This window comes from Podarcis cretensis, assembly GCF_951804945.1.
Source record: "Podarcis cretensis genome assembly, chromosome: 2".
NCBI classification, from domain to species: Eukaryota; Metazoa; Chordata; class Lepidosauria; order Squamata; family Lacertidae; genus Podarcis; species Podarcis cretensis.
In genome coordinates, this window is record NC_137171.1 from 10,362,432 (window position 1) to 10,374,943 (window position 12,512).

Consider the following 12,512-nt stretch of genomic DNA (forward strand, 5'->3'; position numbering starts at 1 on the left):
AATCAGCCCTGAGTGCTCACTGGAAGGACAGATCGTGAAGCTGAGGCTACAATACTTTGGCCACCTCATGAGAAGAGAAGACTCCCTGGAAAAGACCCTGGTGCTGGGAAAGATTGAGGGCACAAGGAGAAGGGGACGACAGAGGACGAGATGGTTGGATAGTGTTCTCGAAGCTACCAGCATTAGTTTGACCAAACTGCGGGAGGCAGTGGAAGACAGGAGAGCCTGGAGTGCTCCGGTCCAGGGGGTCACAAAGAGTCGAACACAACGAAATGACTAAACAGCAACAACATAATATTTTGAACTAAGTGAAGATGGAGACAAAAAGGAATCTCTACCCACTCCCTTCAATAGCACCAGTTACTCAGTTAAGCCGATCAGTAGCAGGTTCAGAAGAGAGTTTGGACTGATTCACTCAACCATTTGATGCTACTGTCTGTATGTTGATTCACCATAGAGAACCTCATCCTTTGAGTGGTTGTTGCCCTCTTTGCCATTTAGCTCTGACCTCAAAGGACTTTTCAAAGAAGTTCTTTCTCAAACTTTATTCTCTCCACACCACAAAGCCACAAACTTCCAACAACAGCTATTAAGCCTAAATTCTGCCATTTCTGTATCACAAGTACAGTGGAGGCTGGTCAGTTAGGCTGAATGGGGCATTGCCCCACCAACCTTCATCTACCCTCAACCACCACCTGCCTACCTTACTTACAACTGGTCCAGAGGGTACTTTCTGTCAGCTTCTTCCTCCTTCGTCCCAGTGTTACACTTGTGGAACTGAGCAGGAGGGAAAGTGGCAATAAAACTAGAATGTGTGAGCTCTGCTTGTCATTGGCTTTCTGGCTCCATCTCCTGTTGGTCTCTCTGCTTTCCACCCCATCAGCTCCAGTGGCCACCAGCCAGCTTATTCTGCATTATATGTGTTGTGGCTCAGAGTCAGGGTGTTGTGGAGGCTCAAGCCAGGCTAAAGGTAAAAGGTAAAGGGACCCCTGACCATTAGGTCCAGTCATGGCCGACTCTGGGGTTGCGGCGCTCATCTCGCTTTATTGGCCGAGGGAGCCGGCATACAGCTTCTGGGTCATGTGGCCAGCATGACTAAGCCGCTTCTGGCAAACCAGAGCAGCACATGGAAACACCGTTTACCTTCCTGCCGGAGCAGTACCTATTTATCTACTTGCACTTTGACGTGCTTTCAAACTGCTAGGTTGGCAGGAGCAGGGACCGAGCAACGGGAGCTCACCCCGTCACGGGGATTCGAACCACCAACCTTCTGATCAGCAAGTCCTAGGCTCTGTGGTTTAACCCACAGTGCCACCCGTGTCCCTCAAGCCAGGCTAAATGGGAGCTAATGAAAGGCTTCACACACACAAAAACCCCACAAAACCCCCCATGGGTAGATTTTGAAGGGATGGAATTGGAAGGACAGCAGGAAGAGGAGAGAGATCAGTTTGACTACCGAAGAGGAGGAAGATGAGCAGAAGGCACAGAGGTTGGAGGGAGTTTAGGAGAGGGAGGCTGTGGCTGGAGATCTTGCCCACAGTTCTGTGGTCAAACAAATGCTTTGAATGCAGAAGGTCCCTGATTCAATCCTATGCATCTCTGGTTAGAAGGAACAGCCAGCAGGTGATGTTCAGTATTCTCTGCCTGGGACGCTGCCAGTCAGAGTAGACAGCTCTGAGTTAGATGGGCCAATGTACTGACCTTCTGGACCAATGACCTGACAGCCTCCTGTGTTCAGACCTGGACACCTGTATTTTTCAGGCTTTGGGCTGCTTTTTATCTGTGACATGAGACTCAATACACCAAGGATGGGGAACCTGTGGCCCTCCAGATGTTTCTGGACTACAACTTCCATCTGCCCAAGCCAACATGGCTATGGGTCAATGAGGAAGAGAGATGAAGTCCATCAATATCTTTGGGGCCACCGTCTCCCAGCTCTGATTTAGACCCTAGGATTTTCTGATTGTGGTCATTTTTCTCTTTCACCATGGGCATGTTATTACATATTGCTTTTGTTGTACAAAAAATAGTATTTAAAACTTATTAAGACATCTTGCTGCTAGAGATGTATCAGGGATAATGCTTCTCTAAAACATATGTTTGTACAATGTCCTATATTGATAATTTTTTGGCAAAAGGTAATAGAGACAATCAACACAACTGTACGGAATAATTTTAAATTTTCAAAGGAAAACATCCTTTTGAATTATATACCCAATACATGGAATCTAACCAAGGGACAATATGAAAATACTCTCTGTGCCCTTACTACGGCAAAAAGACAGGTATTGATGAACTGGAAAAATAAAAATGCAGCTCCCTGGCCCGATTCAATTGAAGATATGTACAAACTCACTACACATGAACAAGTTGTGTATAAACGTAGACTTGCCACGGACAAATTAAATTATATTTGGAATTCATTTTCATAAAAACCATATTAGGTGTGGTTAACCATAATAACAATTTTTTGTAACCTTTACAAGTTTTGTTTGTTCCGATTTATTTTCTAAGGTAAAGGTAAAGGGACCCCTGACCATTAGGTCCAGTCGTGGCCGACTCTGGGGTTGCGGCGCTCGTCTCACTTTATTGGCCGAGGTAGCCAGCGTACAGCTTCTGGGTCATGTGGCCAGCATGACTAAGCCGCTTCTGGTGAACCAGAGCAGCGCACGGAAACGCCGTTTACCTTCCCACCGGAGTGGTACCTATTTATCTACTTGCACTTTGACGTGATTTCGAACTGCTAGGTTGCAGGAGCTGGGTACTGAACAACGGTACACAACAATATGTATTATTGCATATTGCTTATTCCACAATATCTCCAAGCAGCTGAGGGCCGTGTACATGGTGTGCGCTGTCCTGCCACTTCATGCTCCCACAACATCACCATAAGGCTAAGCAATGACAACTGGCTGGCCCAAGATCACCCAGTATATTTTGTGGCTGCTTGGGAGATTTGAATCCAGGTTCCCTCTGGTCTTACCCAACGCTCTGATCATGACACCACTCGGGCTGACCCTGAAGTTACCTTGTCTACTCACCACCTGCCACACTGATAGGAACTTGGGGGAGATGATTGCTGAATTAAAATGCAACACGCACACATGCCAAAGCTATTTGAAACAGCCTCCTGAAAGGTAAAACTGCCTTGGGATCCCTTAGAGCAAAACAAGGTGCTATATGCATTCAAAAGCACATATAGAAATATTAGAAGCTGTTGAGATTTTCCTATATTCTTACACCCACTTCAAAGGAGATGAGAGAGAGAGAGAGAGAGAGAGAGAGAGAGAGAGAGAGAGAGACTATCCCTGGAGAAACTTGTGTTCAGGACACCTTGCCTAGCTGTGTAGTCCAGGGGTGACCATTAGGTGTCTCCCTTCCCCTGCTCGGAGGGATCTGTCCAGGTGGCAGAGAGCACCTACTCCCCATGCCAGGCAGGCTGCGGTGCCCGTTATTTATTCCTTTAATGGCTGCGGTGCCATCTGCTTGGCCCGCATTAGCGATGCACGGCAAGCACATATTTCACTGGCAGTGTCGGAATGGTTGCGCCGAGCACCCCGCAGGCCATGAATTGTGCAGATGCGCTGCTCTCCATCATGGCAAAGCTGGGTGGAAATGACACTGCCCTAGACACACACACACACACACACACACACACACACACGTCCCACTTGCATTGCCCAACCCCCAGCCCCATTCCCTCCACCCCACACGCAGGAAATTCACTGACACTGCAAGATTCCATTACTAGGGGAACAACAAAGTTGTGGGCAGGGACTTCTGTGTGCGCACACTTTTTCACTCCCTCCCCACAGTCTCCCTGCTCCCCTTGCCCCATCACTACCTCTGCACAGTGGCGTAGCGTGGGGGGTGCAGGGGGGCCCGGCCGCACTGGGCGCAACATCTGGGGGGGGGTGCTCGCTGCCTCCGGAGTCGCCGAAGAGCCTCGGGCGCAGGCTGTAGCAGAGCCCCATGTCTCGTGGAACCGACGAGCTGTGCGCACGTCTGGGCTGAAGGCGTCCGGCAGGCAGTGGCTCTCAGTGCTCGCCGCAGTCCCCGCGCGTCAGGGCCGTGGAGGGCGCGCCAGGCAGCCCCTCCTCACAGCCCCGCCGCCGCTGCAGCTGCTGGGCCATGTTGCATTTTCCTCGCCTCTCTGCCCTCCTCCTCCTCCTCCGGGCAAGCGGCGTCGTTTGGGCGGCAGCGCCAGCGGCAACTCGCCTCAGATCACCTGACACGGACCCGCCGTGGCCGCCGTGGCTACCTTACCGTAAATACCCCAGCCCAGGCAGCAGCAAGAAGAAGCTGGCAGCGGTGGCAGGTTAGGGGTTAGGGGCGCAAATTACTTGCCTTGCCCCAGGTTAGGGGGCGCAAATTACTTGCCTTGCCTCGGGTGCTGACAACCCACGCTACACCGCTGCCTCTGCAGCTCACTCTACCTGCTGAGAAAGGATGCTCCCTGCAGCCTAGTGAAACAAACCTCCTCTCCTCCCAGGGAGCCAGTTGAGGAGCACTTTGCTCCCCAAGAAAAAGAGGAAGAGAAGGTGGCAGCCATAGAGCAGCCAGCTGAAAGTGTGCAGGTGGGTGCTTTCAGCTCAAACCTTGGAAGAGAAGACAACACATCATTTCCCAAGGATTCCCCCGAGGTGGGCTTGCCACTGATAGTGGAGAAATAGTTTTGTTCCTCCGACCCACCCCCTGCTACATCTCTATTGACAGGGTGCTTCCAGACAGAAGGCTCCATAAGAGAGCCAGTGTGGTGTAGTGGTCAAGTGCAGTGGACTAGTAATCTGGTGAACTGGGTTCGATTCCCCACTCCTCCACATGCAGCTGCTGGGTGACCTTGGGCTAGTCACACTTCTCTGAAGTCTCTCAGCCCCACTCACCTCACAGAGTGTTTGTTGTGGGGGAGGAAGGGAAAGGAGATTGTTAGCTGCTTTGAGACTCCTTAGGGTAGTGATAAAGCAGGATATCAAATCCAAACTCCTCCTCCTCCAAGCGCTGCCCAGCTTTTGCAATCCTGCTGTAAGCAGAATTGCAGTTTGCTTTCCTCCACACTAGAATGCATTAGCACTCTGTGTCTCTCTGTGTATATACAATATGCAGTGGTCTCACCACTGCCTTCTCCTCCACCCTTCCTGATCTCATAGGACAAATTACATGGTGCGTGTGGTTCAGCCCAACATACACGCATTCTTAAAAAACCCCAAAAACACCCCTAAAGGCAATCAGGTTGGGCTCTGGTATGGGGGAGAGGGGCCTGGTCGCCTCTGTGATCCTGATTAGAAAGCAAAACCTCTCAACATGCCTGCTTCTCCTGATACCAAAAGTGATCGGGAGGTAGGGGGATGCAGTTTAATTTAAAAATAAATAAATAAATATTTTAAACCAACCACCAAAACACAAACAGTGAAACCCCACAGGCAGCTGATACACTGGGTATACAATATTCAATAATATACATATTCAATAATATTCAATAATTACATATTCAAATTAACCATATACAGTGGTACCTCGCGTTAAATACGCTTCAGGTTACATACGCTTTAGGTTACAGACTCCGCTAACCCAGAAATAGTACCTCGGGTTAAGAACTTTGCTTCAGGATGAGAACAGAAATCATGCTCCAGTGGCACGGCAGCAGCAGGAGGCCCCATTAGCTAAAGTGGTGCTTCAGGTTAAGAATGGTTTCAGGTTAAGAATGGACCTCTGGAATGAATTAAGTACTTAACCCGAGGAACCACTGTATACACTTCTATATACCTAAACACTCCTCCTTCCACAAGGTTTATTTAACTTTTAACATTTTAATTGCCCCAAATTGTTCAAACCTACTCAAATAATTCAATATCTTCTTAAACCAATCCTCCTCTTTCTCACTGACCTTAAACCCTTTCATTCTATGTATATTTACAGTTAGGTATTTTAAAATTATAATCTGGGATGCAGTTTAAAATAGCCTTCTGATGTTTTAAAATAAGTGCTAGGGCTTCCTTTTGCAATTTTGCACAGAAGAGGTTGCAGCTAGATTACATTATTTGGACACTCCAACAGACCATCTGTGAGCAAGGCATCTCACGAGAAGCATCTCACCCAAGGCGGCCAAAGGAGGGTTTGCCCGCAGTAAGAAAAAAAGGACATTAGCAGCACTGGGGAAATGTGGGTGGGTTATTATATCATCTGGATGTCAGTGCCATCATCCCAATAGAACGTGCATGAATGAGGCATGGTGATCACACCTGAAATATACTTGGAGTTGAAAGTGGATTTCATGCTCTTCATTCAGCTCATAGTGGTGAGGAGGAATGAAAGTTCCCCCACAATATCTGCTTTATATACATTATTTACACAATTTTTATATACATTATTTACACAATGGGCTGCACATGATTGGCTAATTCTGGGATTCTCCTGGGGGCCAATCAGGTTGCGGATTCACTTCCACCTGGATTGGGTGGCTCCTGCGGACCAATCATACTGCTGCATTGTTCTAGGACCAATCAGACTGCTGCATTCTGGACCCTATTGTTCTAGGACCAATCAGACTGCTGCATTTTGGATCCTATTGTTCTAGGACCAATCAGACTGCTGCATTCTGGACCCTATTGTTCTAGGACCAATCAGACTGCTGCATTTTGGATCCTATTGTTCTAGGACCAATCAGATTGCTGCATTTTGGATCCTATTCTTCTAGGACCAATCAGACTGCTGCATTTTGGATCCTATTCAACTCAGTACATAACAACACCCTAAGTTCTTTATCTGAAAGCAGTCTTAATTTCCCCTGCAGCAGCAGCTGTAGCAAAAGATCTTTTCCTGGTGGTGTGGAGGCCACAAGTCTCCCCCAGCCCACCCCCAAGTCTCTGGATGCAGCAGCATTCTGCAGCACTGGGGCAAGAGTCCACAAGCAAAAAAAGAAAGAAATACATAGGGGGAAAATATTAAAGGAGCGAGAGAGAAACATGCACAACTTGCTGCCCTGGTAATATCCTCCTAATAAAGTCCAAGGCATGCGCACCCTCAGGGAAATGACAGGAATTCCTTCCATTTCGTGCCTGTAAATGAGGCAGCGCATTTGGGAAGTGGGGGCATTTTGCTCCTCTGTTAGAGAACTCAAAATGCATTTAGCACACTTTGAGCATTGGGGTCTGTGCCTGTTGCCCAGGTCCGAAGAGTCAGTTCAGGAATTACCTGTGACTGATACGGAGAGTTGGCCCAAATTATTTTGCTGCCTGAGCCAGAGCCATATACTCCCCCCTCTTCCTCTTTTGGTATCTGGCAGAAAAACCTCCCAAGCATCTCTCTCCCACCCTGGAAGTAAAAATAAGACAGTAAGAAATCTATTTTGAAAAAATCATAGTAACTGCCCTTCCAATGTACCCAAAAGTGCTGCCTGAAGCAGTTGTCTCCCTTTGTCTAATGGTAGAGCAGCCTCTCTAATATGCTTGTTTGGGTAAGTTTAAAGCAGGGGTCAGCAACCTTTTTCAGCCATGGGCCTGTCCACCATCGCACAGACCTTCTGGGGGGCCGGACTATACAGTGGTGCCTCGCAAGACGAAAAGAATCCGTTCCGCGATTCTCTTAATCTAGCGGTTTCTTCGTCTTGCGGAGCAAGCCCATTGACGGCTTAGCGGATTAGCGCTATTAGCGGCTTAGCGGCTTTTAGCGGCTTATCAACTGAGTGGATAAGCAGATAAGCGGCTTAGCGGCTTAGAAAAAGGGGGGGAGGAAAAAAAGTCGGAAAAACTCGCAAGACATTTCGTCTTGCGAAGCAAGCCCATAGGGAAATTCGTTTTGCGAAGCGCCTCCAAAACGGAAAACCCTTTTGTCTAGCGGGTTTTTCGTCTTGCGAGGCATTCGTCTTGCGGGGCACCACTGTATTTTTTTTTTGGGGGGGGGAATGAACAGATTCCTATGCCCCACAAATAACCCAGAGATGCATTTTAAATAAAAGCACAGATTCTACTCATGTAAAAACACCAGGCAGGCCCCACAAATAACCCAGAGATGCATTTTAAATAAAAGGACACATTCTACTCATGTAAAAACACGCTGATTCCCAGACCGTCCATGGGCCGGATTAAGAAGGTGATTGGGCCGCATCTAGTCCATGGGTCTTAGGTTGCCTACCCCTGGTCTAAAGGATGTTGTTATTGCTGTTATTGTTTAGTCATTTAGTTGGGTCCGACTCTTCGTGACCCCATGGACCAGAGCACTCCAGACACTCCTGTCTTCCACTGCCTCTTGCAGTTTGGGCAGACTCATTCTGGTAGCTTCGAGAACACTATCCAACCATCTCGTCCTCTGTTGTCCCCTTCTCCTTGTGCCCTCCATCTTTCCCAACATCAGGGTTTTTTCCAGGGAGTCTTCTCTTCTCATGAGGTGGCCAAAGTATTGGAGCCTCAGCTTCACGATCTGTCCTTCCAGTGAGCACTCAGGGCTGATTTCCTTAAGAATGGATAGGTCTGATCTTCTTGCAGTCCATGGGACTCTCAAGAGTCTCCTCCAGCACCATAATTCAAAAGCATCAATTCTTCGGCGATCAGCCTTCTTTATGGTCCAGCTCTCACTTCCATACATCACTACCGGGAAAACCACAGCTTTAACTATACGGACCTGGACTCCCCAAATCAGGGAATGCCTGCTTGCTCTCTGGAGCCAATCCGCTACACAGTTCTGTGGGAATCCATCCTTCACATTACACTACTTGTGTGAACAGACCAGTGCTGTGGACTGCTTTGTCAAGCGCATGTCAGCTGAGGAGAGCAACCTTTGGTTCAGCTGTCCCTTTGCATCTGCAGTTGCAGTTCATCAGACCAGCAAGAAGGAGCTGTCTTAGTTTGGGGTTCCCCCCCCCCCTTTCCTCTGGGTGTGCATCAATATAAACAATTGCAACAGGGAATGTTCCTGAGCGTTACTGTTACAGATACGAAATAGAGATGAATATCCTCCCATCGTTGCAAAGGCTTCCAGATGGTTGTAAAGCAGAGAGCTATCGATTGCTTATCACTTGCCCATGGGCTGCCAGTTATTTGGTACATATGCTACCTTGCTGCTGCTTCTAGATTTGCCAGTTGTGCCAGTGTAGTTTTCCTTTTCTCTGGTGGGATAATGGCTTTTAGGACACAACGCTTCCGTGATTGCAGCTTGCTTCCCAGGAATTTTCTCTGATAAGCCCCAGCTGCTCCAGTCACAAAAGCATGTTCACAGCGATCAGAGAAAGGAAGCGAGATGGGATAAGAAGACCGCAGAAAGAATGCACACATGGAAGTGTGTGAATATCTTTTGCAGTATTCGTTTAGATCTGGGCTCCTTAGATCCAATTTCCTCCCATAGCAAGCCACAGAGGAAAAACACCTGTTTGGAGCCTTGACTGTAATGGAGCTGGAATTTAGGGAATATTTTTTATTTGGTTGTGTTTTTTATTTTGTAAAACCACTTTGGGAAGAATTCTTTTATTGAAAAGCGGGTTACAAGTTGAGAAGGTGTTTAACGCAGATGCCTTCACCTCGGTTTCTTATTTATCAAGGGCACTTTTGCAGGTCAGGGGCTGATCATTCCTTCTGCAACATCTTAGGAACATAGCAAGCTGCCTGCTGCCAGGTCAGACAATTAGTCTGTCTAGCTCAAGTATTGTCTACACTGGCCCTACCTGGAGATGATGAGGGTTGAACCTAGAATCTTCCACATGCAAGGTAAATGTTCCACTGCAGAGCTATGGCCCTTCCTCCAAGTCAGGCATAGGCAAACTCGGCCCTCCAGATGTTTTGAGACTACAGTTCCCATCATCCCTGACCACTGGTCCTGTTAGCTAGGGATGATGGGAGTTGTAGTCCCAAAACATCTGGAGGGCCGGGTTGCCTATGCCTGCTCCAAGTGTTCATCCTCCCTCTGTTCCAGAGCCACTTCTACCATGAGGCAGAGTGAAGCAGTTGCCTCAGGCAGCAAATACTGAGGAGCGGAGAGCAGACATTACTGTGTGTGCCACACGACCTGCCCTCTGCCCCCTATGCTGCCCTAAGGTACAGTGGGGGACCCTGTCCCATGACCAGGGTCAAAGTAAGATTTGAGTTGCCAGTCTGGTCAGCTTTTGAACATGGAACACAGGAACAAAGGAGGCGCCATCTTGTCTTCTGCCTCAGGCAACAAAGGATCTGAGGCCGGCCCTCATAATTCCTAACTCACATTAGACTCATCTTACTTGGCTAGGGAGGGCAGCAGCTAAACTTTCCACACATTTCAGGCTGAGAAAGACAGTTTACAGCCAAAGAAGACCAGACGAGCTGAAACCGAGGCTTTCAAAGCAGACAAATTCCATAACTCCCCAGCTTCCTGGGCCAGGAAGGGAAGGCTTTGTGCGTGACAGCCAAAAGCTCTATAAAAACAGTTACTCTGGGTCAAAAAGTAATTTGAGAAGGGAGGAGGGGATGCTGAGTCTGACAGTTTATCAGAGGGGTTTGGGGAGTGGGGGGGGCAATGAAAACAAACCTCTGAAGCCCCAGAGCTGATTTTTGGGAGGCATGAATATTTCAAATAGGGAGATGAGTTGAGCCTCAACCATGGCTCTTGTAGGCTCCATCAAAAACATAAATAAACATTGAGTGCCAACAAGTCTGCCTTCTCATCTTGCAGGAATCACCAGCCATCTCTGAATAAAAACAGTTTGTTTTAGGGCTGTGGACTCCCCACATCTCCCATTCCAGGGCAGAAGCACACACCTCCCATGAGTGGATGGGGAAAATTCAGGGACAATTCAGGGCAGATAAAAGGAGCTCATCCAGGCAACCTATTTACTGAGCATCCACCCTAATTTTCCCATGTAAAGTTTACACAGAGTTTAGATTTTACCTGGTCTTTATTGACCATTCATTCTGATTTGTTTGTGAGCCAACAAGGACCATTTTTACTGCATCCATCCTGGTTCGCTTACGGGGTGTTTATATATCTTGCCATTAATCATGTGTTCATTCCACACTTTTCAAAGCATCCCTCTGTCACTTTCCAAACCACAAAAAGCCTGATGCTTTTTAAAAGTGGGTTTGGGTGCCTCCAGACTGTCAGTAATTTGCAGGAGGGATTCAAGGGCACACCAGAAATTTAGGTTTGCACAATTAAAGCGGATTACAGCACTCTGTCATTCCTAGCGCAACTTACCCAACTTAGAAAAACGCAACCAGACTTTCTGGAAAATAATGGGAAGTTCACTGGAAAGTGTTGGATGGATAAACAACTAATGGGAAGACATGTAAACATCCCACAAGCTAATCAGGATGAATGCTCCTCATATACCATATTTTTTGCTCTATAAGACTCACTTTTTCCCTCCTAAAAAGTAAGGGGAAATGTGTGTGAATCTTATGGAGCGAATGCAGGCTGCGCAGCTATCCCAGAAGCCAGAACAGCAAGAGGGATTGCTGCTTTCACTGCGCGGCGATCCCTCTTGCTGTTCTGGCTTCTGAGATTCAGAATATTTTTTTTCTTGTTTTCCTCCTCCAAAAACTAGGTGCGTCTTGTGGTCTGGTGCATCTTATAGAGCAAAAAATACGGTAACTGCCCCAGAAACAAAGACCAGCCACTTTCACACCATACATTTATAGCACTCGGATAGCACTCTAGTCTAAACAGTCATTGCTTCCCCCAAAGAATCCTGGGAACTGTAGTTTGTTATGGGTACTGAGAGTTGTTGTTGTTGTTGTTTAGTCGTTTAGTTGTGTCTGATTGTTCGTGACCCCATGGACCAGAGCACGCCAGGCACTCCTGTCTTCCACTGCCTACCGCAGTTTGGTCAAACTCATGCTGGTAGCTTTGAGAACACTGTCCAACAATCTTGTACTCCTTCTCCTTGTGCCCTCCATCTTTCCCAACATCAGGGTCTTTTCCAGGGAGTCTTCTTTTCTCATGAGGTGGCCAAAGTATTGGCGCCTCAGCTTCAGGATCTGTCCTTCCAGTGATAACTCAGGGCTGATTTCCTTCAGAATGGATAGGTTTGATCTTCTTGCAGTCCATGGAACTCTCAAGGGTATCCTCCAGCACCATAATTCAAAAGCATCAATTCTTCGGCGATCAGCCTTCTTTATGGTGCAGCTCTCACTTCCATACATCACTACTAGGAAAACCATAGCTTTAACTACACGGAGCTTTGTCGGCAAGGTGATGTCTCTGCTGCAAAGTGATGAGAGTTGTTAGGAGACCCCAATTTCCCTCATTTGATTGTGGAGCCATTCTGGGAATTGTAGTTTGGAAAGCATCCAAGGAGCCACTATTAGGAGTTTGGGGTGTTAAGCCATGTGGCCAACCTTTCTAATCCCTGGATTTTAGCAAGTTTTAAACGCTAATCAAGCCAAGCTAGTTTCCTGGTGAGGTGATGGGGGATTAACAGGCTCGGTGTGAGATAGCAAATAGGTGGGAGGCCCTTCCTTCAACAGACAAAGACAGAGTTTAGAGAAGAGTTTGGTAAGTTATGTGGAAGTGAAGCAGCAAGCTGGAAAGAGAGTCAGAGCAATGTTTGAGGA